This window comes from Manis javanica, chromosome 12 (assembly GCF_040802235.1).
Source record: "Manis javanica isolate MJ-LG chromosome 12, MJ_LKY, whole genome shotgun sequence".
In the NCBI taxonomy this organism is placed as follows: domain Eukaryota; kingdom Metazoa; phylum Chordata; class Mammalia; order Pholidota; family Manidae; genus Manis; species Manis javanica.
In genome coordinates this window covers 66430403-66457548 of record NC_133167.1, presented here as the reverse complement: position 1 = coordinate 66457548, position 27146 = coordinate 66430403, and the positions used below count along the sequence as shown (strand labels likewise).

The window sequence follows — 27146 nt, the reverse complement described above, 5'->3', positions numbered from 1 at the left end:
TTCATCCCAGGGATGCAAGGATGGTACAACATTCGAAAATCCGTCAACATCATCCACCACATCAACAAAAGGAAAGACAAAAACTGCATAGATGTTGAAAAAGCATTCGATAAAATTCAACATCCTTTCATGATAAAAACTCTCAGCAAAATGGGTATAGAGGGAAAGTACCTCAACATAATAAATGCCATATATGATAAACCCACAGCCAACATCATAGTGAACAGCGAAAAGCTGAAAGCTTTTCCTCTGCGATCGGGAACAAGACAGGGATGCCCACTATCCCCACTGTTATTCAACATAGTACTGGAGGTCCTAGCCACAGCAATTATACAAAACAAAGAAATTCAAGGAATCCAGATGGGTAAAGAAGAAGTTAAACTGTCACTATTTGCAGATGACATGATATTGTAGATAAAAAAACCTAAAGACTCCAATCTGAAACTACTAGAGCTAATATCGGAATTCAGCAAAGTTGCAGGATACAAAATTAACAAACAGAAATTTATGGCTTTCCTATACACTAACAGTAAACTAACAGAAAGAGAAATCAGGAAGACAATTCCATTCACAATAGCATCAAAAAGAATAAAACACCTAGGAATAAACCTAACCAAAGAAGTGAAAGACCTATACCCTGAAAACTATAAGACACTCTTAAGAGATATTAAAGAAGTCACTAACAAATGGAAACTCACCCCATGCTCTTATCTAGGAAGAATTAATATCGTCAAAATGGCCTTCCTGCCCAAAGCAATATACAGATTCGATGCAATCCTTATCAAATTACCAACAGCTTTCTTCAATGAACTGGAACAAATAGTTCAAAAATTCATATGGAAACACTAAAGACCCGAATAGCTAATGCAATCCTGAGAAGGAAGAATAAAGTGGGGGGGATCTCACTCCCCAACTTCAAGCTCTACTACAAAGCCACAGTAATCAAGACAATTTGGTACTGCAAAAAGAACAGAGCCACAGACCAATGGAACAGAATAGAGACTCCAAACATTAACCCAAACATATATGGTCAACTAATATTTGATAAAGGGGCCATGGATATACAATGGGGAAATGACAGTCTCTTCAAAAGATGGTGCTGGCAAAACTGGACAGCTACATGTAAGAGCATGAAACTGGATCACTGTCTAACCCCATACACAAACGTAAATTCAAAATCATCAAAGACTTGAATATAAGTCATGAAACCATACAACTCTTAGAAAAAAACATAGGCAAAAATCTCTTAGACATGAACATATCTTGAACATATCTTGAAAATCTTCTTGAACATATCTCCCCGGGCAGGGGAAACAAATGCAAAAATGAACAAATGGGACTATGTCAAGCTGAAAAGCTTCTGTACAACAAAGGACACCATCAATAGAACAAAAAGGTATCCTACAGTATGGGAGAATATATTCTACAATGACAGATCCGATAAAGGGTTGACATCCAAAATATATAAAGAGCTCACACACCAGAAAATAATCCAATTAAAAAATGGGCAGAGGAGCTGAATAGACAGTTCTCTAACGAAGAAATTCAGATGGCCAAAAGACACCTGAAAAGATGCTCCACACCGCTTGTCATCAGAGAAATGCAAATTAAATCCACAATGAGATATCATCTCACACCAGTAAGGATGGCTACCATCCAAAAGACAAAGAACAACAAATGTTGGCAAGGTTGTGGAGAAAGGCGCACCCTCCCACACTGCTGGTGGGAATGTAAATTAGTTCAACCATTATGGAAAGCAATATGGAGGTTCCTCAAAATACTCAAAATAGAAATACCATTTGACCCAAGAATCCCACTTCTAGGAATTTACCCTAAGAATGCAGCACTCCCGTTTGAAAAAGACAGACGCACCCCTATGTTTATCGCTGCACTTTTACAATAGCGAAGATACAGAAGCAACCTAAATGTCCATCAGTAGATGATTGGATAAAGAAGATATGGTACATATACATAATGGAATATTACTCGCCCTATGAAAAAATCAAATCCTACCATTTGCAACAACATGGATGGAGCTAGAGGATATTATGCTCAGTGAAATAAGCAAGGTGGGAGAGACAAATACCAAATGATCTCACTCATATGTAGAGTATAAGAACAAAAGAAAACTGAAGGAACAAAACAACAGCAGAAGCACAGAATCCAAGAATGGATTAATAGCTACCAAAGGGAAAGGGAATGGGAAGGACGGGTGGGAAGGGAGGGATCAGGGCAGGAAGAAAAGAAAGGCGGCATTACGATTAGCATGTATAGTGTTGGGGGGGGCACAGGGAGAGCAGTGCAACACAGAGAAGACAAGTAGTGATTCTACAGCATCTTACTATGTTGAAGGACAGTGACTGTGAACTTGGTGAAAAGTAGTTATTTTACAGCATCTTACTATGTTGATGGACAATGACTGTGAATGGGGACGTGGGGGGGGGGCATGGTAAACGGGGGAGCATAGTAAACATAATGTCCTTCATGGAATTGTAGATTAATGATACCAAAATAAATTTTAAAAAATTATCTATACTAATCCTTTTTAGTAATTCCCATCTTAAATATGAATTCTGAGGGGAGAATTTTTGCTGAGATGTCAAATGTAGTCAGTAGGAACAGCAGGTATACTAACTGCGCTTTTACACCCTAAAATACTAAGAAGGAATCTGACAAAACAGGTTTATGCTCACCAGCATGGGGCGCATTTTATAAAATTTCAAGGGTTCACTCATTTAACCTTTTTTTAAATCCACGTATAATTTGTAAACAGTTATGTTTTATTCAGCTAGGAAAATCTACCTTTCTCAATAAAGAAACATTATTTTGGTGTCAAAAATTCACCACACAAATGTCTTGTTGACATTTTTGCTTTTGGCATTAATAAAAGAATAATTTCTATGGGAGTTTCAAGTATTGTAATCTCTTCTGACTCCAGGATTTCATAGAGTTAGAAATGGATTGCTAGGGAAATCTGAAGCTTGTATTAAAAGTTTAATACACTGAACAGTCAAAACTATTGTGGCTGAGGAAAAAAGAAGGAATATTTTCCTCAATAAACTTTTCCATAGAAAAAGGAAATACAATTTACATCACTTGATTCCTATGCTTCTTTGTCATTCAAAAATTATACACCAAACGGAGTTTATTCGTTTTCTCTTAATTTCTAAGGCTTGAGAGTAATTGGTTCCTGAAAATAATCTTTCTTAAGATTTAAAAGAAACAGATAAAGAGAAAAATGATGACTAAGAAGAGAGAACGGAGACAGATAAAGCGTTTGATACCATTATAAACCTCCTTTCTACAGATATTAGTTTAAATCTTTAGCAGTAACACATTCATTTCTTGAAATACTATAGTGAGAGAGAGGAAAAAAGTGGTTTATGGAAACACATACATCAGCATAAAGCTAGTGTATTATAGGACTAAGTCTGCTTAGTGCATAGGTAATCATTGAGATCTGGAATCTCTCTGGAAGAAACTCAAAATCAATACACTGCTACATGAACCTTATTTATAGTCCCAAGTAGTATGTCCAGCCATAGGAAAAGCATCCTAGCAAAATAAACCTTCTAAAACAATTTTGAAATTACTTTATACTTCTTTTTTGGGAGAGAATGCCTATGGTATGAAGGTTAAGAAAAATGTTTAAATATCTCTTATTCCTTAAAGTAATCTTAAGGTAGGATGCAGCCTGAACCACTCTGGGTACTTCTGCAGAGAGAGGCAGCAGTCCTGACTGCCCTTTATGCTGTGGTGCCAGGCTCGGAAACATGACATATGACCACCTCACACAATCGGTGCCATGGAAACAAGCACTGCTCTTGCTCCCATCACGGATGACAGTTATACCCGACATTTCAAGTGCTGTGCTTTGCCTGCGGCATTTTCAATGTATTGTTTACTTTAATATTCATAATCATGTTACCAAGGAAGGTCGGTTTTACTGTCCCTATATTACCATAGAGGGAATCACACGCCCAGTGAGGTTGAATCGTTTCCTGAGGTGACCTGGCATTAAGGAACAGAAGTGTGTGATGTGAACCCAGCATTCTCTCTCTGAATCCTGTGGTCTTAGCCACTACATGTACTTCACTACGATTACAAAGACATTTTTATACTTGACACTGATCTCAATGTTCACGCGTGAAAGCATAGTCAAGATGACGTTATGGCTGGGTTATGGAAAAAGCCAATGTATATACCCAGTGTCTACATGTCAAAAAATTATCTATCCTAAATCTTTTCAGTAATTCCCATCTTAAATATGAATTCTGAGGGGAGAATTTTTGCAGAGATATCAAATGCAGTCACTAAGAACAGCAGTTGTACTAACTGCATTTTTACACCCTACAACACTAAGAAGGAATCCGGCAAAACAGTTTTATGCTCACCAGCATGGGGCGCTTTTGATTAAATTTCAAGGGTTCAGTTAATTAACCTTTTTTTTTTTAAATCCAGGTATAAATTTTAAACAGTTATGTTTCATTCAGCTTGGAAAATCTACCTTTGTCAAAATAGAAATAGATTACTTTGGTGTCCAAAATTCACCTGGAAAATGTCATTGTTTACATTTTTGCGTTTGGCATTAATAAAAGAGTAATTTCGATGGGCGTTTGAAGTATCGCCATCTCTTCGGATTGCAGGATTTCACAGAATGAGAAATGGATGGTTAGGGAAATCTGAAGCTTGTATTAAAAGTTTAATACACTGAACAGTCAAAACTATTGTGGCTGAGGAAAAGAAGGAATATTTTCCTCAATAAACTTTTCCATAGAAAAAGGAAATACAATTTACATCACTTGATTCCTATGCTTCTTTGTCATTCAAAAATTATACATCAAACGGAGTTTATTCATTTTCTCTTAATTTCTAAGGCTTAGAGAGTAATTTGTTCCTGAAAATCATCTTTCTTAAGATTTAAAAGAAACAGATACAGGGAAAAATGATGAATAAGAACAGAGACATGGTGACAGATCAAGCAATTGATACCATAATAATCCTCCTTTCTACAGTTACTAGTTTAAATCTTTAGCACTAACACATTCATTTCTATACATACTATAGTGAGAGAGAGGAAAAAAGTGTTCTATGGAAACACATACACCAGCATAATGCTAGTGTACTATAGGACTAAGTCTGCTTATTGCATAGGTATTCATCGAGAGCTGGTATGTCTACGGAAGGAACTCAAAACGAATACACTGCTACATAACCTTATTTATAGTCCCAAGTAGTATTTCCAGCCATAGTAAAAGCATCCTAGCAAAATAAACCTTCTAAAACAATTCTTTAATTACTTTATACTTCTTTTCTGGGAGAGAATGCCTTTGGTGTGAAGATTAAGAAAAATGTTTAAATATCTCTTTTACCTTAAAAGAATCTTAAAGTAGGATGCAGCCTGAACCTCTCTGGATACTTCTGCAGTGAGAGGCAGCACTCCTGACTGCCCTTTATGCTGCGGCGAAATGCTCAGAATCATAGCATATGACCACCTCACACAGTGGGTGCCATGGATAGAAGCACTGCTCTTGCTCCCATCACGGATGACAGTTATACCCGACGTTCCAAGCGCCATGCTTGTCCGAGGCATTTTGAATGTATTGTTTACTTTAATCTTCAAAGTCATTTAACCAAGGAAGGTCGGTTGTACTGTCCCTATATTACCATAGAGGGAATCACACGACCAGTGAAGTTAAATCATTTCCTGTGGTGCCATGGCACTAAGGAACAGAAGTGTGTCATGTGATCCCAGCACTCTCTCTCTCTTAAACCTGTGGTCTTAGCCACTACATGTACTTCACGGCGATTACAAAGACATTTTTATACTTGATACTGATCACAATATTCAGGCATGAAAACATAGTCAAGATGATGTAATGGCAGGGTTATGGAAAAAGCAAATGCATATACCCAGCATCTACATGCCAAAAAATTATCTATCCTAAATCTTTTCAGTAATTCTCATCTTAAATATGAATTCTGAGGGGAAAATTTTTGCTGAGATGTCAAATGCAGTCACTAAGAACCGCAGTTGTACTAACTGCGTTTTTACTCCCTTAAACACTAAGAAGGAATCCGGCAAAACAGTTTTATGCTCACCAGCATGGGGCGCTTTTGATTAAATTTCAAAGGTTCAGTTAATTTACCTTTTTTTTATCCAGGTATAATTTTTAAACAGTTATGTTTTATTCAGCTTGGAAAATCTACCTTTGTCAAAATAGGAACAGATTATTTTGGTGTTCAAAATTCACTTTGAAAATGTCATTGTTTACATTTCAGTGCTTGGCATTAATAAAAGAATAATTTCAATGCGCGATTCAAGTATTGGCATCTCGTCTGACTCCAGGATTTCATAGAATGAGAAATGGATTGTTAGGGGAATCTGAAGCTTGTATTAAAAGTTTAATACACTGAACAGTCAAAACTATTGCGGCTGAGGAAAAGAAGGAATATTTTCTTCAATAAATTTTTCATAGAAAAAGGAAATTCAATTTACATCATTTGATTCCTATGCTTCTTTGTCATTCAGAAATTATACATCAAAAGAAGTTTATTCGTTTTCTTTTAATTTCTAAGGCTTAGAGAGTAATTGGTTCTTGAAAATCATCTTTTTTAGATTTAAAAGAAACAGATAAAGTGTAAAATTATGAATAAGAATAGAGACATGGTGACAGGTCAAGCCTTTAATACCATAATAATCCTCCTTTCTACAGTTACTAGTTTAAATCTTTAGCACTAACACATTAATTTCTATACATACTATAGTGAGAGAGAGGAAAATAGTGGTCTATGGAAACACATACGCCAGCATAAAGCTAGTGTACTATTGTACTAAGCCTGATTAGTGCCTAGGTAATCATTGAGAGCTGATATATCTCCGGAAGGAACTCAAAAGGAATACACTGCTACATAACCTTATTTAGAGTCCCAAGTAGTATGTCCAGCCATAGGAAAAGCATCCTAGCAAAAGAAACCTTCTAAAACAAATTTTAAATTACTTTATACTTCTTTTTTGGGAGAGAATGTCTTTGGAGTGAAGGTTAAGAAAAATGTTTAAATACCTCTTTTTCCTTATAAGCATCTTAAAGTAGGATGCATCCTGATCCTCTCTGGGCATGTCTGCAGCGAGAAGCATCCGTCCTGACTGCCCTTTATGCTGTGGCGCCAGGCTCGGAATCATGGCATGTGACTATCTCACACGATGGGTGCCACGGATACAAGCACTGCTCTTGTTCCCATCACGGATGACAGTTATACCCAACATTCCAAGCGTTGTGCTTTGTCAGATGTATTTTGATTGTAGTGTTTTTTTCATCTTCATAATCATTTTACCAACGAAGGTCGGCTTTAGTGTCCCTATGTTACCATTGAGGGAATCACACGCCCAGTGAGGTTAAATCGTTTCATGTGGTGCTCTGGCATTAAGGAACAGACGTGTGTGATGTGAACCCAGCACTCTCTCTCTCTCTGAAACCAGTGGTCGTAGCCACTACATGTACTTCACTGCGATTACAAAGACATTTTTATACTTGATACTGATCACAATATCCAGGCATGAAAGCATAGTCAAGATGATATTATGGCCGGGTTACGGAAAATGCCAATGCATATACCCAGTGTACATGTCAAAAAATTATCTATACTAAATCTTTTAGTAATTCCCATCTTAGATATGAATTCTGAGGGGAGAATTTTTGCTGAGATGTCAAGTGCAGTCAGTAGGAACAGCAGTTGTACTAAGTGCGTAAATACACCCTAAAACACTAAGAAGGAATCCGGCAAAACCGTTTTACGCTCAACAGCGTGTGGCATATTTTATTAAATTTCAAGGGTTCAGTCAATTAACCTTTTTGTTTTATCCAGGTATAATTTTTTAACAGTTATGCTTTATTCATCTTGGAATATCTACCTTTGTCAAAATAGGAACAGATTATTTCAGTGTCCTAAATTCACCTGAGAAATGTCATTGTTTACATTTTTGCTTTTGGCATTAATAAAAGAATAATATCTATGGGCGTTTCAAGTATTGGGATCTCTTCTGATTCCAAGATTTTATAGCATGAGAAATAAATTGTTAGGGAAATCTGAAGCTTGTATTAAATTTTAATTCACTGAACAGTCAAAACAATTGTGGCTGATGAAAAGAAAGAATATTTTCCTCAATAAACTGTTCCATAGAAAAAGGAAACACAATTTATATCATTTGATTCCTATGCTTCTTTGTCATTCAGAAATTAAACATCAAAAGGAGTTTATTCATTTTCTCTTAATTTCTAAGGCTGAGAGAGTAATTGGTTCCTGAAAATCATCTTTCTTAAGATTTAAAAGGAACAGATAAAGGGGAAAATGATGAATAAGAACAGAGACATGGTGACAGATCAAGCCTTTGATACCATAATAATCCTCCTTTCTGCAGATACTAGTTTAAATCTTTAGCAGTAACCCATTGATTTCTGTAAATACTATAGTGAAAGAGAGGAAAAATTGGTCTATGGAACACATACACCAGCATAAATCTAGTGTATTATAGTAGTAAGACTGCTTAGTGCATAGGTAATCATCAAGAGCTGGTATCTCTCCGCAAGGAACTCAAAACGAACACACTGCTACGTGACCTTATTTAGAGTCCCAAGTAGTACGTCCAGCCATAGGAAAAGCATACTAGCAAATAAACCTTCTAAAACAATTTTAAAAATAATTTATACTTCCTTTTTGGGACAGAATGCCTTTGGTGTGAAGTTAAGGAAAATGTTTAAATACCTCTTTTTCCTTTAAAGTTTCTTAATGTAGGATGCAGCCTGAACCTCTCTGGGTACTTCTGCAGCGAGAGGCAGCAGTCCTGGCTGCCCTTTATGCTGTGGCGCCAGGGTCGGAATCATGGCATATGACCACCTCACACAATCTGTGCCATGGTTACAAGCAATGCTCTTGCTGCCTTCACAGATGACAGTTACACCTGACGTTCCAAAAGCCGTGCTTTGTCTGAGACATTTTGAATGTATTGTTTACTTTAATCTTCACAATCATTTTACGAAGGAAGGCCAGTTTTACTGTCCCTATATTACCATTAATGGAATCACATGCCCAGTGAGTTTAAATAATTTCCTGTGGTGCCCTGGCAGTAAGGAACAGAAGTGTGTCATGTGATCCCAGCTTTCTCTCTGTATTAAACCTGTGGTCGTAGCCACTACATGTATTTCACTGCTATGACAAAGACATTTTTATACTTCATACCGATCACAATATTCAGGTGTGAAAGCATATTCAAGATGACGTTATGGCAGGGTTATGGAAAAAGCCAATGCATATACCCAGCGTCTACATGTGAAAAAATTATCTATCCTAAATCTTTTCAGTAATTCCCATCTTATATATGAATTCTGAGGGCCGAATTTTTGCTGAGATGTCAAGTGCAGTCAGTAGGTGCAGCAGTTGTATTAACTGTGTTTTTACACCCTTAAACACTAAGAAGGAATCCGGCAAAACAGTTTTATGCTCACCAGCATGGGGTGCTTTTAATTAAATTTCAAGGGTTCAGTCAATTAATCTTTTTTTCCAGGTATAATTTTTAAACAGTTACGTTTTATTCCACCTGGAAAATTTACCTTTATCAAAATAGGAACGGATTATTTTCGTGTCCAAAATTCACCTGAAAAATGTCATTGTTTATATTTTTGTGTTTGTCATTAATAAAGAATAATTTCAATGGGCGTTTCAAGTATTGGGATCTCTTCTGACTCCAGGATTTCATAGAATGAGAAATGGATTGTTAGGAAAATCTTAAGCTTGTATTAAAAGTTTAATTCACTTAACAGTCAAAAGAATTGTGGCTGATGAAAAGAAAGAATATTTTCCTCAATAAACTTTTCCATAGCAAAAGGAAATACAATTTACATCATTTGATTTCTATGCTACTTTGTCATTCAGAAATTATACATGAAAAGGTGTTTATTCGTTTTATCTTAATTTCTAAGTCTTAGAGAGTAATTGGTTCCTGAAAATCATCTTTCTTAAGATTTAAAAGAAACAGATAAAGAGAAAACTGTTGACTAAGAAGAGAGTCATGGTGACAGATCAAGCCTTTGATGCCATTATAATCCTCCTTTCCACTGTTACTAGTTTAAATCTTTAGCAGTAACACATTGATTTCTATAAATACCATAGTGAGAGAGAGGAAAAAAGTGGTCTATGGAAACACATACACCAGCATAAGCTAGTGTACTATTGTACTAAGCCTGCTTAGTGCCTAGGTAATCATCGAGTGCTGGTAACTCTCCGGAAGGAGCTTAAAACGAATACACTGCTACATGACCTTAGTTAGAGTCTCAAGTAGTATGTCTAGCCATAGGAAAAGCATCCTAGCAAAAGAAACCTTCTAAAACAATTTTTTAATTACTTTATACTTCTTTTTTCGGAGAGAATGCCTTTGGTGTGAAGGTTAAGAAATATGTTTAAACATCTATTTTTCCTTAAAAGAATCTTAAAGTAGGAAGCAGCTTGAACCTCTCTTGGCACTTCTGCAGTGAGAGGCAGCAGTCCTGACTGTCCTTTTATGCTGTGGCGCCAGGCTCAGAATCATGGCATATGACTATCTCACACAATGGGTGCCACGGATACAAGCACTGCTCTTGCTCCCATCACGGATGACAGTTACTTTACACCCGACATTCCAAGTGCCATGCTTTGTCCGAGGCCTTTTGAGTGTATTGTATACTTTAATCTTCATAATCATGTTACCAAGGAAGGTCGGTTTTACTGTCCCTATATTACCATTGAGGGAATCACAAACCCAGTGAGGTTAAAACATTTCCTGAGGTGCCCTGGCACTAAGGAACAGAAGTGTGTGATGTGAACCCAGCCCTCTCTCTCTCTCTGAAACCTGTGGTCTTAGCCAGTACATGTACTTCATTGCGATTACAAAGACATTTTTATACTTGATACTGATCACAATATTCATTCATGAAAGCATAGTCAAGATGACTTTGTGGCAGGTTTATGGAAAAAGCCAATGCGTATACCCAGTGTCTACATGTCAAAAAATTATCTATCCTAAATCTTTTCAGTAATTCCCTTCTTAAATATGAATTCTGAAGGGAGAATTTTTGCTGAGATATCAAATGCAGTCAGTAGGAACAGCAGTTGTACTAACTGCATTTTTACACCCTTTAACACTGAGAAGGAATCCGGCAAAACAGTTTTATGCTCACCAGCATGGGGCGCTTTTGATTAAATTTCAAGGTTTCAGTCAATTAATCTTTATTTTCCAGGTATAATTTTTAAACAGTTATGTTTTATTCAGCTTGGAAAATCTACCTTTGTCAAAAAAGGAACAGGTTATTTTGGTGTCCATAATTCACCTGAAAAAATGTCAGTGTTTACATTTTTGCCTTTGTCATTAATAAAAGAATAATTTCTATGGGTGCTTCATGTATTGGGATCTCTTCTGATTCCAGGATTTCATAGAACGAGAAATGGATTGTTAGGGAAATCTGAAGCTTGTGTTAAATGTTTAATTCACTGAACAGTCAAAACAATTGTGGGTGAGGAAAAGAAAGAATATTTTCCTCAATAAACTTTTCCGTAGAAAAAGGAAATACAATTTACATAATTTGATTTCTATGCTACTTTGTCATTCAGAAATTATACATCAAAAGGAGTTTATTCGTTTTATCTTAATTTCTAAGTCTTACAGAGTAATTGGTTCCTGAAAATAATCTTTCTTAAGATTTAAAAGAAACAGGTACAGAGAAAAATGATGACTACTAAGAGACATTTTGACAGATCAAGCCTTTGGTACCATTATAATCCTCCTTTCTACAGTTACTAGTTTAAATCTTTGGCAGTAACACATTCATTTCTATAAATACTATAGTCAGAGAGAGGAAGAAAGTGGTTCATGGAAACACATACACCAGCATAAAGTTAGCGTATTATAGGACTAAGCCTGCTTGGTGCATAGGTAATGATCGAGATCTGGTATCTCCCTGGAAGAAACTCAAAATGAATACACTGCTACATGACCTTATTTATAGCCCCTAGTAGTATGTCCAGCCAAAGGAAAAGCATCCTAGCAAAATAAACATTCTTAAACTATTTTTAAGTTATTTTATACTTCTTTTTTGGGAGAAAATGCCTGTCCTATTTATCAATGGAATAATGATTTATGGGATTCCTTTAGAAAAAAATCAAGTGGGTGTGTGTGGAACAAGATTACCCATGAGTGATAATTTTTCAAGCTGGTTGATGGATACATGGGGATTCTCCATACTTATTATCCTTTCTACATACAGACAAAAATAGTAATTATCTGAGGGTTTTCTATGGGACACTGGAAAAAAGGAGGAGGTAGATTCTGTAGACAAATTTTAGGAAATACAACTTACTAAACCCTTTCCTTGAAAGCTACGGTAGATACTAGAATATTAAGACTGAGGAGTCCTGCACTTAAGACACCTTTAAATACAGTTCAACCCATGTTCTGCTCCCAAAGCCCATGTGACTACTGAAACTCATTTTTTACCAAGCAGCTCCTATTAACAACTTGTCTAACTAGCATTCCTTGGAGGCACACGTAGGTGAACATGTTTTATCAGATTATGTGGCAACTCTGTACCTGAGAGAGAATAAGGACCCACCGAGGACTGCTGCCACCTTTTCTGACAACAGCCTCTCAGAGCTGGGAACGTTTGTTCTTGGGCCGCAGAGCAACAGCAAGGAAGCCATCCTGTGATTATTCATGAGTCAGCCAGTAAGCTGGGCACCTGCAGGGGGTTCTCAGCCCCCTGTGCTGTGTCGCCCACATGGCAGGGACATGGCCTCCTGAGCCGCATGTCAGATTCACATCCTGACCTTACAGAACAGCTACCAGACTTGGCAAAGAGAAATGGAGGATGCCCAAATAGTGCATGGGGCATACTAAGAAAAATATGCTGTTTATCTGAAATTCAAATTTAACTGGGCATCCTGTGCTTTCCTGGTAACTCTACAGGGCTGTTGGGAGGATATTGTGTCATAAGATGTCCTGAACTTGTTGGATTCTCTCAGAGGAGGACGCCGCCCCAAATCACTCACGAAAGGCGTCTCTTGATGCAACAAGCAAGAGGAATTTATTCAGGAACCAGCTAGCTGGGGTCCAAGTTAGCCCGACGCAGCGGGTCTCAACAAGGACCCCGAACACACATAGCCAGAAGTTTTTATAGCATTTTCAAAGGGGCAGCATTTTCTACAGCCACAATACAGTGTTTTTCCATAGACACATAAATTTTCGGCTGATGCCACATCTTGGGGGTCTGGTTAGATAGAATCACTTTCAGAATGTTTAGGGTGGTTCTAGCAAGATAAGCTTGGTGTGTATGATTAACTGATTTGAGGTTAGCTAACTAAAGGTCACTACAATTAACACTGGCTGACTAACTTGTTTTTCAAGGTTCTAATAATTTTTTTTCTTCTAGGTTAGAGGGTGGTGTTTAAGCTTTTAAAATGGCTGTGCTTATGCTAACTTTTGATTCTTCAGATCCTACATTTCCCCACTTCTCTTTAGGGGCATTCCAATCATGGAATGTTTGTGTCTTCTTGTTGGGTGAGTGAATGATATTGTTGCCTCAACATTAGTACATAAACGGCACTCACTCTTTCTCTAACAAAAGCTATCAGCCGATTTAATATGCAGGGTCTTAAAGTGAGGAGCAACACAAGGATGAGTAAGGGCCCAGCCAGAGTGGATATCAGGGTTGTAAACCACGGGGATCTAGTGAACTAAGATTCAAATAGCCTTTGGCCAGCTTCTCATTCTCTCTTCTTCTGGTGTAGCCTTTCCCTAAGCTTTGACATTGAATCTCTTACTATTCCGGAATGGTCTGCATAAAAGCAGCATTTTTCTTTTAAAGCTGCACACAGTCCTCCTTCTTTTAGGAACAGCAGATCCAGCCCTCATCTATTCTGCAAGACTACTTCAGAGAGGGAAGTCAGAGATTCTTCAAGTTTTGTAATGGATTGCTCTATGGTTTTTAGGTCTTCATCAATAGCTGTCCTTAGTCCTTCATAATGTTGGTTCTCTTGGACAATAGTGGCTGTCCCCGTTCCCACTCTGCCTGCGACTCTTATCTTTAACAACACAGCTAAGGTCAGCGAGACCGGCTCTCTCCTATGTCTATGCCTAGGTTCAAATTCAGCTACGAATGAGAGATCATCATGATACATCAACCTGGGCACCAGCTGAACTATGATACAGAAATCACGGGAGGAGTTGAAGGCAGAAGTAGAGACACATGGGATCACTCTAGTGTTACAAGCCCACCATCCCTTGGAAGGAGGGACTAGATACTCATTTTCACTTGAGAAGGTTACAGCTATGGTTTCATTACACAAAGCTTTATGGGTGGGGGGAACTGTACCTAAACATTTTTCTCTTCTAGTCACTTCGGTCAGGGTTAGTTTCCTATGGCTCTCCCAGCTACAGATCTCATGACGGGTTCTCTTGTTAAAACTGCCCAACAATCTTAATCTTTCATAATAAGGCAGCCCAGAAGAGAAACACAACTAACAGGATTTAGTAGTGTTAGGATTGGTGGTGTTTAAGACCTGAAAAGCCCCTTCAAGGAGGTTGAGAAGGCGTTGTCCTGTGCTAGGAAAAGGGGTAACTTGGCCAAGAGTGGAGACAGAGGCAGAATCTATAGGTGGGGCTAGGGTCGGCTCTGGGGCTGGGGCTGGGAGACGCGGTCGATCCCGCAGGACAGCGTTGGGTCCTACTGGGATAGCCGGGAGAGTCTCTACCTTAAGCCTGAGCATAAACAAGACTCTATTATCATAGCCACTCTGGTAGAGTCTTAGTCCCCACATAAGCCCTTTTTCTCAGTTTGTTGCTCTTTTTCCTGTATCTGTGAAGGAGATGTCAATAAGATTGCAGGTGGGATTAGTCATACATTGGTCACAAGTGGCACTCCGTTGGATTTTTATGAGGCCTGGAGGAGGTCTCCCTGCGCTTCCTGTCAGCCAATGGCATGTCCCTGTCTGTTCACAACCCCAATTTTTACAGAAAAAATCTGTCTGCCCACCACACTGTGAGACCTTGGCATTGGTTGAGGGGGCCGGGCATACATAAGAGCAGGTACTTTGGATCTCTTTCATAGTCCTAGAGCCCCAATGCACTGTATAATCCCGAGTGCCACATCCGGGTACCCTAATTTTATCTTCGTACCAAGGGTCTTGTTTGAAGAGAGTGCATATATCTACAGTGAGGGTAGGCCACCAGGTTCCCCTAGGGTGTTGTCCTGTTAACTGGACTATTACTTGGCGGGAGGCTGGTGTAATGATTTGCCACGTCAGTAACCTGGGTTCATGGGGGTTAGGGTTCTGGTGGGTTGGAAGTAGCAGGAGGATCAGAATCACTAATAACATAGTTCTTCTTACACAAGCGAAGCTTAAGGGGGTTATCAGTCCAAGTTACTTGCCAATCCGAGTCCGACTGGGGCGCTTTTTTCAGATGTGAAGCGTGTACCCAGGAGGAGATGCCATCTACTTTCACAGCTGTGGGAGTGGTCAAGAGGACGATGAAGGGTCTTTTCCACCGAGGCTCAAGGTTTCCTGTTCGGTGTCGTCTTATGTAAATGGGGTCTCCCACCTGGAACTGAAGAGGCACCGACAGGTGTTCCGGCCGATAGGCTTCCTGGATGGTGACCCACACTTCTCTCTGCACATCTTCCAGAGCCCGTAACTTTTCAAGCAGAAACTTATTAGTTACACATTCAGGGGATGCGTGGAGGTGAGCCGACTCAAGCAGAGCCGGGGCTCCAAACATTATCTCAAAGGGTGTAAGCCCAAAGCGGCTGGGAGTGTTCCGGACTCGAAATAAAGTGAAGGGAAGGAGGACCAACCAATCACACAAACCAGTCTCTATGGATAATTTAGTCAAGGTCTCTTTTAGAGTTCTATTCATCCTTTCTACCTGTCCTGAGCTCTGGGGCCTGTATGCACAATGCAATTTCTAATCTGTCCCAAGGATCTTGGCCAATCTCTGACTTACCTGGGCAACGAAGGCAGGTCCATTATCGGAACCGATTACCTTGGGGATTCCGAACCTTGGAAATATTTGTTCAAGTATCTTTTTGGATACTGTCTGGGCTGTCTCGGTCTTGGTGGGGAAAGCCTCTGTCTATCTTGAAAAGGTATTTAAAAAAACTAAGAGGTACTTATGTCCATACTTAGCAGGCTTAATTTCAGTAAAGTCAACTTCCCAGTAAGCTCCCGGTCGATCTCCGCAAAGCCTTTTTCCGCATATCATTTGATGTTTATTCACATTTACTAATTGGCAAGGGACGCAATTCTTCACCACCTCGTCTGCCATTTTTTCTAAACCAATGATATGATAAGGGGAGTGTCGAACCAGGGCTTTTAGGTTCTTGGCCCCTAAATGTGTCAATTCATGTAATTGCCTCAAATATTCTCCTGCCTCTTTCTGGGGCAGAATATTTTTCTCATTTTCTGACTTATATGTTCCAAGGGGTGAAGATTTTTGGAACCCCAGTTTGTCCATCCGAGCGAGATCCTCGGGTGTATACTGGAAGCTCTTGATACATGTTGCTTCCGGGTGCACCTGGAGGGGTAAAATGTTCATTTCTGAGCTGCTTGTTTTGCGGCTTGGTCCGCCCTCCGGTTTCTTTGAGCTATTGGAGAGTCATCTTTCTGATGTCCAGGGCAATGTATTATCGCTACTTCTTTAGGCCTATGGATGGCTTCCAACAATTCTAAAATTTCTTGTTTGTTTTTAACACCTTTCCCGGCAGAAGTTAACAGCCCTCTCTGTCTATAAATAGCCCCGTGTATATGAGCGGTGGCAAAGGCGTATCGGCTGTCAGTGTAGACGTTAAGTCTCTTACCTTCTGCCATCCTTAGAGCCTGAGTCAGGGCGACGAGTTCTGCTCGCTGTGCAGAAGTGCCCGTTGGGAGTCCACTGGCCCACACGATCCGGCCATCATTTACTACTACAGCTCCCGCCATCCTCTTACCTCCCATGATGTAACTGCTCCCATCCGTGTACCAAGTCAGGAGTCCTGGTCCTTCCAGGGGCTGATCTCGTAAGTCCCGGCGGGTCCCTGTCTCCTCAGCCAGGATTTCCTGGCAGGTATGGAGTACTTCTTTCCCTGGATTGGGGAGCAGAGTAGCTGGGTTTAGGATGGCGGGCGGGGCAAATTCTACACGATCGCGATTTAGGAGCAAGGTTTGGTAGTGAGTCATTCTGGCGTTCGACATCTATCTTTCGGGTGGTTGTCGAATTACGCTTTCCAGTGCATGTGGAGCAACTACAATGAGCCTTTGTCCCAGCGTTAGTTTGTCAGAATTTTTAACCAAAAGGGCCACGGCCGCCACTACTCTCAGACAGGCAGGCCATCCGCTACTCACTGGGTCCAATTTCTTTGACAAGTAGGCGACAGGTCTCTTCTAAGGTCCCCATTGTTGGGTCAACACTCCCTGAGCCACTCCACTCCGTTCATCTACAAAGAGGACAAATGGCTTAGTCACATCTGGCAATGCCAGAGCAGGTGCCGACAGGAGGGCTTTCTTAATATCATCAAAGGCCTGCTGTTGTTCAGGTCCCCAAACAAACGGGGCCCCCCCTTTGGTTAGGGGATACAGAGGGGCAGCTAAGGTGGCATATCTGGGTATCCACAGTCTACAAAACCCTGCCATCCCCAGAAACTCGCGAACCTGGCGCGGAGTAGTGGGAACCGGGATCTGCATCACAGTCTGCTTTCGGGCTTCAGTAAGCCACCTTTTCCCCTCTCTCAGGGAATATCCCAAATAAGTCACCTGTTGTTGGCAGATCTGTGCTTTTTTGGCAGATGCCCTATACCCCAATTTAGCAAGTTCAGTCAAAAGGGCTCCAGTGGCCTCTTGGCAGGCTTTCTGAGTAGGGGCTGCTATCAACAAGTCATCGACATATTGTAACAAAGTTACCTGTGGGTTGGAGGCTCGGTAAAAGGCCAAGTACTGATGTAAAGCCTCGTCGAAGAGGGTGGGTGAATTCTTGAATTCTTGTGGCAAGCGAGTCCAGGTCAATTGTCCAGTAGTTCCTGTGGAGGGGTCTTTCTATTCAAAAGCAAACAGCGGTTGGCTACTCTGGTGCAGGCACAAACAAAAGAAGGCGTCTTTTAAATCTAAGACTGTATACCAGGTGTTTTCCGGGGCCAGAGAGCTTAGCAGGTTATAAGGGTTCGGTACAGTGGGATGAATGTCCTGTATCTTCTTATTAACGTCTCTTAAATCTTGCACTGGTCGATAATCTCCTGTCCCCACTTTCTTTACAGGCAGCAAGGGAGTGTTCCATGGGGATTTACATTTTACTAATATCCCTTGCTCTATGAGCCTCTGGATATGGGGCCTAATTCTATCTCTGGCTTCTTTACTCATTGGATATTGTCTCACCGTTACTGGTAAGGCTGAGGCTTTCAATTCTATGACCACCGGGGGCTGGTTTACAGCAAGCCCCATACCCGCTGTCTCTGCCCAGGCCCCTGGAAAATGGTTAAGCCACCTCTGACTAACTCGGGAGGGTTCTGGTTTCTTAAAAAGGTGGTACTCGTCTTCTAATCTTATGGACAGAATACTTAGGCCCATAGGTTTTTTCTCTCGATCAGTCACTCGGGTATCTTCAGCCTGAAAGGATATTTGGGCCCCGACTTTGGTCAAGATGTCTCTTCTTAACAAGGGTGTGGGGCATTCTGGTATGACAAGGAATGAGTGGTTTACTTGTCGCACTCCTAAGTCCACTGTTCTTTGGGTAGTCCATGCATATTGTTTCTGGCCCGTGGCCCCGAACACCCAAGACTTTTTGCCAGAAAGAGGGCCTCTAGCTTGGGTCAGTACAGAATGCTGAGCACCGGTATCCACCAGAAACTCAACGGGTTGCCCCTCCACCTTCAGGGTTACCCTAGGCTCGGGGAGGGACTCCGAGCCCCGTCTTCCCTAATCCTCATCTTCCAGCAGAGACAACACTTTCTTCGGAGGTCCCCGCGGTGGCTTCTTAGGGCATTCTTTCACCCAATGCCCCTTTTCTTTGCAGTACGCACATTGATCTTTCTCTAAAGGGGTCCGGTTGCCCAGGTCCCTGTCTTACTAGTTCTGCCACTAGGAGGTGGGCGTCCTCTGCCTTCTACTACTGCAGCCAAGATCCTTGTTAAATTCTTCTCATGCTTCCTGTCTCTCTTTTCTTCCTTACTTTCTCTTTCTTTCGCTTTCCTTAACTCTTTCTCTTTCTCCATCTCCCTCTTGTGATACACTTTCTCAGCCTCTTTTACCAAATCTTTCAACGACAAATCTTGTAAGCCCTCTAATCTCTGAAGCTTTTTTCTAATGTCGGGTGCCGACAGTCCGATAAAAGCAAGGGCTACTGAAGCACTATGCTCCTCAGAAGTGGGATCAAAGGGAGTATACCGCCTGAAGGCTTCCATCAGGCGTTCTAAGAACACTGCGGGTGCTTCAGTGGCTCCCTGACTGACCTCTCTTACCTTGGCCAAATTGATGGGGTGTCTTGCGGCCCCACGGAGACCTGCCACCAGAGCCTGGCGATAGACGGTTAGTCGCTCCCTACCTTCTGGAGAATTAAAGTCCCAGTTGGATTTGGTCAACAGGAACCTCCTCTCTATGTCATGAGGGAGTTGCAATGGTCACCCGTCGGTTCCAGGCACATTCCTTCGCGCCTCCAGGAGGATCCTCTCTCTCTCTTCTGTGGTGAAGAGCACCTGCAAAAGCTGCTGACAGTCATCCCAAGTGGGCTGGTGAGAAAACATCAGGGACTCTATCAGACCAGTTAGTCTTTGTGGTTCCTCTGAAGAGGGCGGGTGGTTCGCTTTCCAATTATACAAATCGGCAGAGGAAAATGGCCAATATTGCAGAGGTTGGAAAGGCCGGTCCCCCTCTTCCCCGAGGATGGGAACTCCATAAGACCGGAGAGGAAAAATACCCGGTGGGTCCAAGGTGGCCCCTCGGCGGCGCCGAGTTCCCTGGGCAGGTCCCGAAGCCGGTCCCACTGCCTCAGCATTAGGGACTGAGGGTGCCAGGGGTGCTGGGGCTGGCGGTGCCGGGGGTGCCGGGGCTGGTGGTGCTGGGGCCAGGGGTGCCGTAGGGGCAGGAGGGTAAGGAGGGGGATCGTCAACTATAAGCAAATCTTGAGTGTCAGGGTGAACTTTAGTAGTTTCTTTTTCCTTGCTCTGAGGTTGGGTCTGGGCAGCTAAAACTCGAGGGCCCATTTTTTTTTTTGCACCCAGGGCTTTACCCAGGGCGGTGGGTTCTCCACCAACTCTTGCCAGACTACAATGTAGGGTTGCTGATCCGGGTGTCCTTGAGACGAATCCTGGAAGACAACAGCTTTTACTGCTAATAAAGTGGAGAGATCAAAAGTCTCCTCTGAAGGCCACCCAACATTGAAGGTGGGCCATTCGGAGATGCAGAAAGTCTGCCAAGGTCTTTTCTTAACTTCTACTGACAAATTATGTGCCCTAGTCCTTACTTCTGTCCAATGATCTAGCGTCAGGCTAAGTGGGGTCGTCACTGTCTGTCCCATTGCCAATACCACGATAATTAGGCACGTAAAAGACACAAAAAACAAAGACACACACACATTAGACACACAGCGGCCGCCTTTGGTTTTTCTCAGATTTTCAATCAAAAACCGAAAGGAATCGGAGGGTTGATATTCCTGGCGCCGAAAATCAACCCTATCTCATCAGGTTCACTTTGCCGGAAAAACAGATGAGAGGCCACCAGGCGTCCCTGGCCCTCCAATCTCCCCGAGGAGTCCCCCAGGGTTGCAGCCTGCAGTACTCCATGTACGTCTACCGACTGCAGTCTCGACCCCTTTACGGGATCAGGACGACTGCCAGACAGAGGGTACCCTTTTCAGAATTTCGACTGGTCTCACTGGAAAACAGAAAACAGAACACAGACAACTCAAGGCGCCACTAATCTTACCTCTTCCTCTAAGAGCGGCCTTGGGAGTGAAGCGGGGTGAGCGCAGATCCCGGACGAGCCCCCAAATGTTGGATTCTCCCAGAGGAGGACGCCGCCCCAAATCACTCACGAAAGGCGTCTCTTGCTGCAACAAGCAAGAAGAATTTATTCAGGAATCAGCTAGCTGGGGTCCAAGTTAGCCCGACGCAGCGGGTCTCAACAAGGACCCCGAACACACATAGCCAGAAGTTTTTATAGCATTTTCAAAGGGGCAGCATTTTCCACAGCCACAATACAGTGTTTTTCCATAGACACATAAATTTTCGGCTGACGCCACATCCTGGGGGTCTGGTTAGATAGAATCACTTTCGGAATGTTTAGGGTGGTTCTAGCAAGATAAGCTTGGTGTGTATGATTAACTGATTTGAGGTTAGCTAACTAAATAAAGGTCACTACAATTAACACTGGCTGACTAACTTGTTTTTCAAGGTTCTAATAATTTTTTTTCTTCTAAGTTAGAGGGTGGTGTTTAAGCTTTTAAAATGGCTGTGCTTATGCTAACTTTTGATTCTTCAGATCCTACAAACTCTCAGAACAGTGCCTGGCACACGGGAAGCACTCAGCAGCCATTGGTTCTTGTCATTAATATTCCCACTTCACTCAGGGGCACCTTCCTTTTATTTTGGTTCTACTTGTTATCATTTTCTGAGTATTTCTCTAGGCATTTAATTTAACCATTTGTAGTAATATATTTTCTATATCAGTTAAAAAGTGATATTTTCTCACTTAAGTCCTTAGGTAGAAAGTCTTTCGTAAGGGCCAAGAAAGATGTATTGAGTTGCTGTCCATCTACCACAAATGGAAGAAAGTTTGTCAGAAAACCTGTGAACATCAGCCTTGTGTAGTAATTGTTAATTTTTTTTACCTCCAAGAGAGACAATTTTGTAAGGTTTTTCTTAGGGAAAAACCAACTTGTAGTCCCTGAACACACAGTAGCCAAGAGTGGAAGGAGAGAAGAAGGCCTGCACGGTCCGGCAGCCCAGGGAAGTGCGCCTGGGCCTTGGTGAGTTGTGCAGGGGAGCAGCAGCCACATTCAGTCAGCTGAGAGTGTGCTGCAACATCCCAGAGAGGATCGCCATGCCACCTGCTTGTCACAGCTTTCCAGCATTGACAGTGCAATTTCTGTGGAGTCCTTGCACTTACTTCATGTGCATGTTGATAAGAAACCCGTGGATAGTACTAAGTCTAACACATGGATTTCCCTACGGATGGTACATAATAATACAGTTTTCACCACAGACGGCTGACAGCTAGTGAATCATTTATAGATAAACCAATGGTTTATTTCTCTGGTTCTCTCATTGTTAACTCAAGACCTAGTAAAGATTTACTGGACTAGGAATGATGATTTGCATAAACATGCAGTAATGAAATTTTTCTGTAAAAGGAATTCTGAAAACACCATTCAGAAAACATAAATTTCATGTTTAATTTTTAAGAAAAATGTGAGTTCACTCCAAATTATAAAAATAAAATTAGAGTATTCTTCCAAAACAAAATTTACTATTTATCAGCATGCATTCATTCAATCAAAGATAAACTGTGAGGAAGACAATGAGTTCCAGAGAGATTTAAAAACAAGGAGAGGGACAGAAGCAGAGGGACAGTGAGCAAAACAGGAAAAGGAGATACGGAGATACAGGGAAAATCTAAGACAGAAACCAAGAGACACAGGAATTAATTACAGGACTTGGATGTAACATGGTTAAGTCCCCTTTGCAAACTCTCTACTTTCAAAAAACGCCAACGGTGTATTTTCTTTCCTTAGCATCGTGCATTAAGCATTCACTTATTTTTCGTAACTTGTCATGCATACCCTGGGTGGGGGAAACATGATTTTAGTGGTATGGGGAAGTCAGAAATCTCATGCTTAGTTTAACTTTTATGCTTCGAAGCTTGTTTATTTTAGCATATCTTCCAATTTCTTGTTAAACAAAAGGGGAAGGGGCTACTTAATTCAGAAAATGACTGTTCTTCAGTTTGCCAGAAAGTAATCTTTAAACTGAATGAAGCCGGTTTCATGAGGCTTCTCCTGGCCTGCTGCGGAGTCTGCATTCGAGGCAGCTAAGAGGTTTGCTAATTAGATGTCTGCCTGCAGATGGGTCACTCGGATAAAATTTATCTCTGGTAGTAGCCCTTACTTTCGGAAAGACCCCAGTTTAGATTATTCTAGGTAGCTAAGGAAGAGGCAAAGGCTTCTCTTGAGCCCCCCGGAGTCTTGATTTGCCTTCAGCTCAAAACAGGTCAAACGCCAAAGGGGCACGTGTTTTATGTAGAGTCAGTGACTACATGCAGGGGTGGCAAAATGAGCAAAACGCAACCTTAATGTCAGGACCGGTACTCCGTGGGGAGGGGCTCCGAATGAAGGGCGGGGTTTGGAGCTTGGCCTCCTGGGGATGAAGTAAGGCGGGCAGCGACCCAACGCAGGGCTGCGGGCAAGCAAGGAGCCACGGCTACTCACCACGGCCACGAAGAGCAGTTCCCTGGCCACCGGGCCCGGGCCTAGCCAGCAGGCGAGCAGGAACGAGAGGCGTGGCTCTCATGGCGGTGGGAGGCGGGAGGTGCCCCTCGGTGCGGGGCCGCCGGCGGGGCAGGCTCTTAACCGAGGCCTGGCCAGGGAAGGAGGGCCTGGGAGAAGCCCGCCCAGGACTGGAAGAGCCTCCCGGCAGCCTTGGAGGGGCCTGGCGCGTGCCGGGCGGAGGTCCGGGGCTGGGGAGCGGAGACCAGGGGCTGTGGGTTCAGGTAGAGCGCTGGGGCCCAGAGTCTGGAGGTCCTTGGGGTTACAGAGCACTCGGCAGATGTGTTTTTCTCTTCATCTTTTCTCTATATGGGGTATTGAGACAGGCACCATGATGTAGTCCGAGTAGGGTGAGGGCCTACGGAGGGGGCAGGGCGGTGTATTTGCAGTCAGAGCAATGTAACTACATGCAAGGAAACTCCCTGCTAAAACTCTATGTTAAACATTGAGCTCTAGAATCTTTCTTCCGTGAGATCAGTTAAGGTTCCCCAGATAAAGAAGAGTAGCACATGTTTTATTATGCTAATCATTTGTAACCAAGTGTAAGATTCACTGTAGCATACTAAAAGGCCCAGGCCTCTGTGCTGTCTTTCCTCCTTCAGATCTGATGAGGTAATTCTGCAAACTGAGCAACTAACTTAGCATGCAGACCCAGCTGTAGACGACATAATAAAAGGCAGGAAAAATTCCATCTTAAAGATAGGATTGCATTTTAACACCCAGAAAGTTCAAGAGGCAAGATTCTTTAGCAAGTAGACAATATCTCAGCCCACCTTGGGGGCTGGGCAGGAAGCCTTTTGATGTGCTCCCGGACCAAGGCGCCGGTGTCCCAGAGAGAAATTAAGGCAGGAAATTCCTTACTTTAAGTTAATTTTTAATATTCAGGGACCACTTAACAAGTCCCCATCCCTAAGTTTTTTCATGTTCTCGAAAAATCCTCAACTGCCTATAAAACCCCTAGATAATGCACCATTACAGACTCTCTTGTCCCCTCCTGGCATGAGCTGGGAGCTCTGTCCTTTCACTGTATCTCTAAATAAAAGCCTGTACCTTGCTCTCCTACCTTGACTGTGAAACTCATTCTTCGGCTCCGCAAACAAGAACCCCGGCATCAGTATGACACAGCATTCACCTTGTGAGTTGACAAGGGGTCTACCCCAGCTTTGGAAACTTTAGCGCAGTGATTACTCATCTTCTCTGAGTCCAGAATCGCAGGGGAAGTGATAGGAAAATTTACAAGGACAGCAACCTAGCGGGTGGCTCCAGTCTGTCTGGCACCCCTCCCTCCTCAACATAAACAACACAAGGACAGTAATTAACAAGGTGGCTACCCTCCACCTCGCCCCTCTCCTCTACCCAAACTAAAATACACTCCCTTGGTTTCCCCGTGAAGGGTCCCCACCAGTAAGATGGCAAACTTCTGGCTTCTCTACGGGGTCCTCAGTTCCCGGTGGTGCCACCTGAAGCCCAATCACCTCTCGCCCCCCTCCCAATCCCAGCACCTAGCCAACAGCCACCAGCTCCATAGAAGTGACACCTCAATCAATTCATGCCCCTTCCTATATAACCCAGCACCTTTCCCTAATAAAGCGGAACTCTCCAGTGAATTGCTGCTATGTGTCGCTCCTTTCCTTTCATTGGTGCCGAAACCCGGGAGACGGGACACCCCAACTGGGCCCCGTCTTCCCCCCGACACCAGCAGCAGCTTGCCCTCGTCCTCTTTTTCCGGCGCTGGCTCATCACACTCACCACTCCTCTCTGGCCTTTAGGAAAGTTTTCCCCCCGGAGTGGGCCACTCTTCCCCGAGCTATCTCAGTGCCATTGACCATGATCGTCAGGCAAGGCTCTGATGCTCGGGGATGAGGAGGGACCTCTCCTCGCCTCAGGCCTTCACGGCTGCGGTGGACCCTCAGGCCCCTACTCCAACAGCTATAAATCCCCGCCTCAGGCCTTTACGGCTGCGATGGACGCTCAGGCCCCTCCTCCGACAGTCATAAACGCATTCACCATCCCTTCCATCAGTGCTGAAAGTTTTTAAGCAAAATTTCCCCGGGGTGGGCCACTCTTCTCCGAGCTATCGCAGTGCCATTGACCATGATCGTCCGGCAAGGCCCTGATGCTCGGGAATGAGGAGGGAACTCTCACCGCCTCAGGTCTTCATGGCTGCAGCGGACCCTCAAGCCCCTCCTCCAACAGCCATAAATCCCCGCCTCAAGCCTATACGGCTGTGGTGGACGCTCAGGCCCCTCCTCCGACAGTCATAAATCCCTGCCTCAGGCCTTCACGGCTGTGGCAGACTCTCAGGCACCCCATCCAACAGCCATAAATGAGGTGACTCCTTTGTGGATGAGAACGCTCCCTTTTCCCCCCTCCTCCTTCTGCTCTGTCCGCCGAAAACGTCTAGCGCTAGGTACCTCGTGACTCTGGCACTCTGCCTTCTTAGGGAAGTCTGGGTGACGACCCACGCTTCCTAAGAAATTCCGACTCGTATACAAGTTTCTGCAGACCACCAAGGATCATCGGGGATGCCCTTTGTCTCCTTGTGGTCTGCTTCCAGTCCGAGGATCTCCGTTCATCTTCCCCTGTTTGTCTCCTTCTCTGTCCTTTAGCCATGGGAGCCTCCTCATCCTTCCCTGAAAGTTCACCTCTTGAATGCCTGCTTAAGCATCTGGCTACCCTCTCCCTGACGCCTGATATAAAACCAAAACTTCTCCATAAATATTGCTCCCAAGATTGGCCAACATACCCCCTAGACAATAACAACCAATGGCCCACAGGGGGAACTCTTGATCCTAACATGACTCGCGATCTTCTTAACTACTGCCAGCGCCTGAAAAAATGGAAGGAGATTCCCTATATCGAAGCTTTCTGCCTCCTCCTCCCCCTGCCCCCTCCCAAGTTCTCCTAGCCTGCAAGCCGCCGCCCCTGCAGAAGCCTCGCATTCACTCCCTTCCCCCTCTTCTCCTACAACAGCCCTTCTCCCTTCCTCCCCCACCATCTCCTCCCCATCTCACCTCCTCCGCCTTCGTCCCCCGCAGATTAAGCCTGAGCCTTTCAACCCCCCCTTTACCTAGGTCCCAAGGGCCTCCTCTGTCCTTGCCCTCATCACCTGTTTCTCCCCTGTTAAGGACCGCCTTTGTCTTCTCACATGTTTGTAAAGAGAATGGGAAAGCACCTCCCCCCATGTCTGAACGCAGCATGGGAAAGCACAAGCTAAACAAAAACCGGTGCAGTCCTTAGAAGTTATCTGTCCACAAAAACATATCTTGCCAAGACCTGTCACTCTGAAAATAGGGAGACCTTAAAGATGTGTAGAAACACTGCCCCTGCTTCTAGCTATGCCCTTCCCCCACTTGCCAATGTGGCAGAAAGAGAAAACAACGCATTCATAAGCAATTAACTGGAGCCCTGCTGTAGCTCAATTAGTAGAGCATGGGACTCTTAACCTCAGAGTCATGAGTTTAAGCCCAACTAAAGCAGCAGAGGCAAGCAGCTGTGTTGCTAGCTGGTGACACGTGGGTCCGATTCTATCTTTCTTTATTTTCTTTGCCCCCCTTCTGCACTTCAGGACCTGCTCGACTAAGCATGGCTAGACCACGTCACTCCCCCACAGACTGAGCCA

At 43.0% G+C, this 27146-nt stretch overlaps 2 long non-coding RNA genes across 4 annotated transcripts; both read right to left on the bottom strand.

Moving 5' to 3' along the window:
* Window positions 1-13094: 13094 nt before the first annotated feature.
* On the bottom strand, window positions 13095-19954 carry LOC140845078 (uncharacterized). 3 transcript variants are annotated; one of them, XR_012123719.1, is made up of 4 exons: window positions 17956-19954; window positions 17401-17492; window positions 17007-17141; window positions 13095-16594 (listed from the first exon to the last, which is right to left on the bottom strand). It is a non-coding gene; the product is annotated as an uncharacterized lncRNA (long non-coding RNA). The 3 variants fall into 3 exon arrangements; XR_012123720.1 differs by having other exon boundaries at window positions 13095-17141; window positions 17956-18087; window positions 19589-19954; XR_012123718.1 differs by having other exon boundaries at window positions 13095-17141.
* A 1012-nt stretch (window positions 19955-20966) lies between these two features.
* On the bottom strand, window positions 20967-25766 carry LOC140844768 (uncharacterized). Its single transcript, XR_012123258.1, has 3 exons — window positions 24588-25766; window positions 23468-23829; window positions 20967-21091 (listed from the first exon to the last, which is right to left on the bottom strand). It is a non-coding gene; the product is annotated as an uncharacterized lncRNA (long non-coding RNA).
* Between the last annotated feature and the right edge of the window lie 1380 nt (window positions 25767-27146).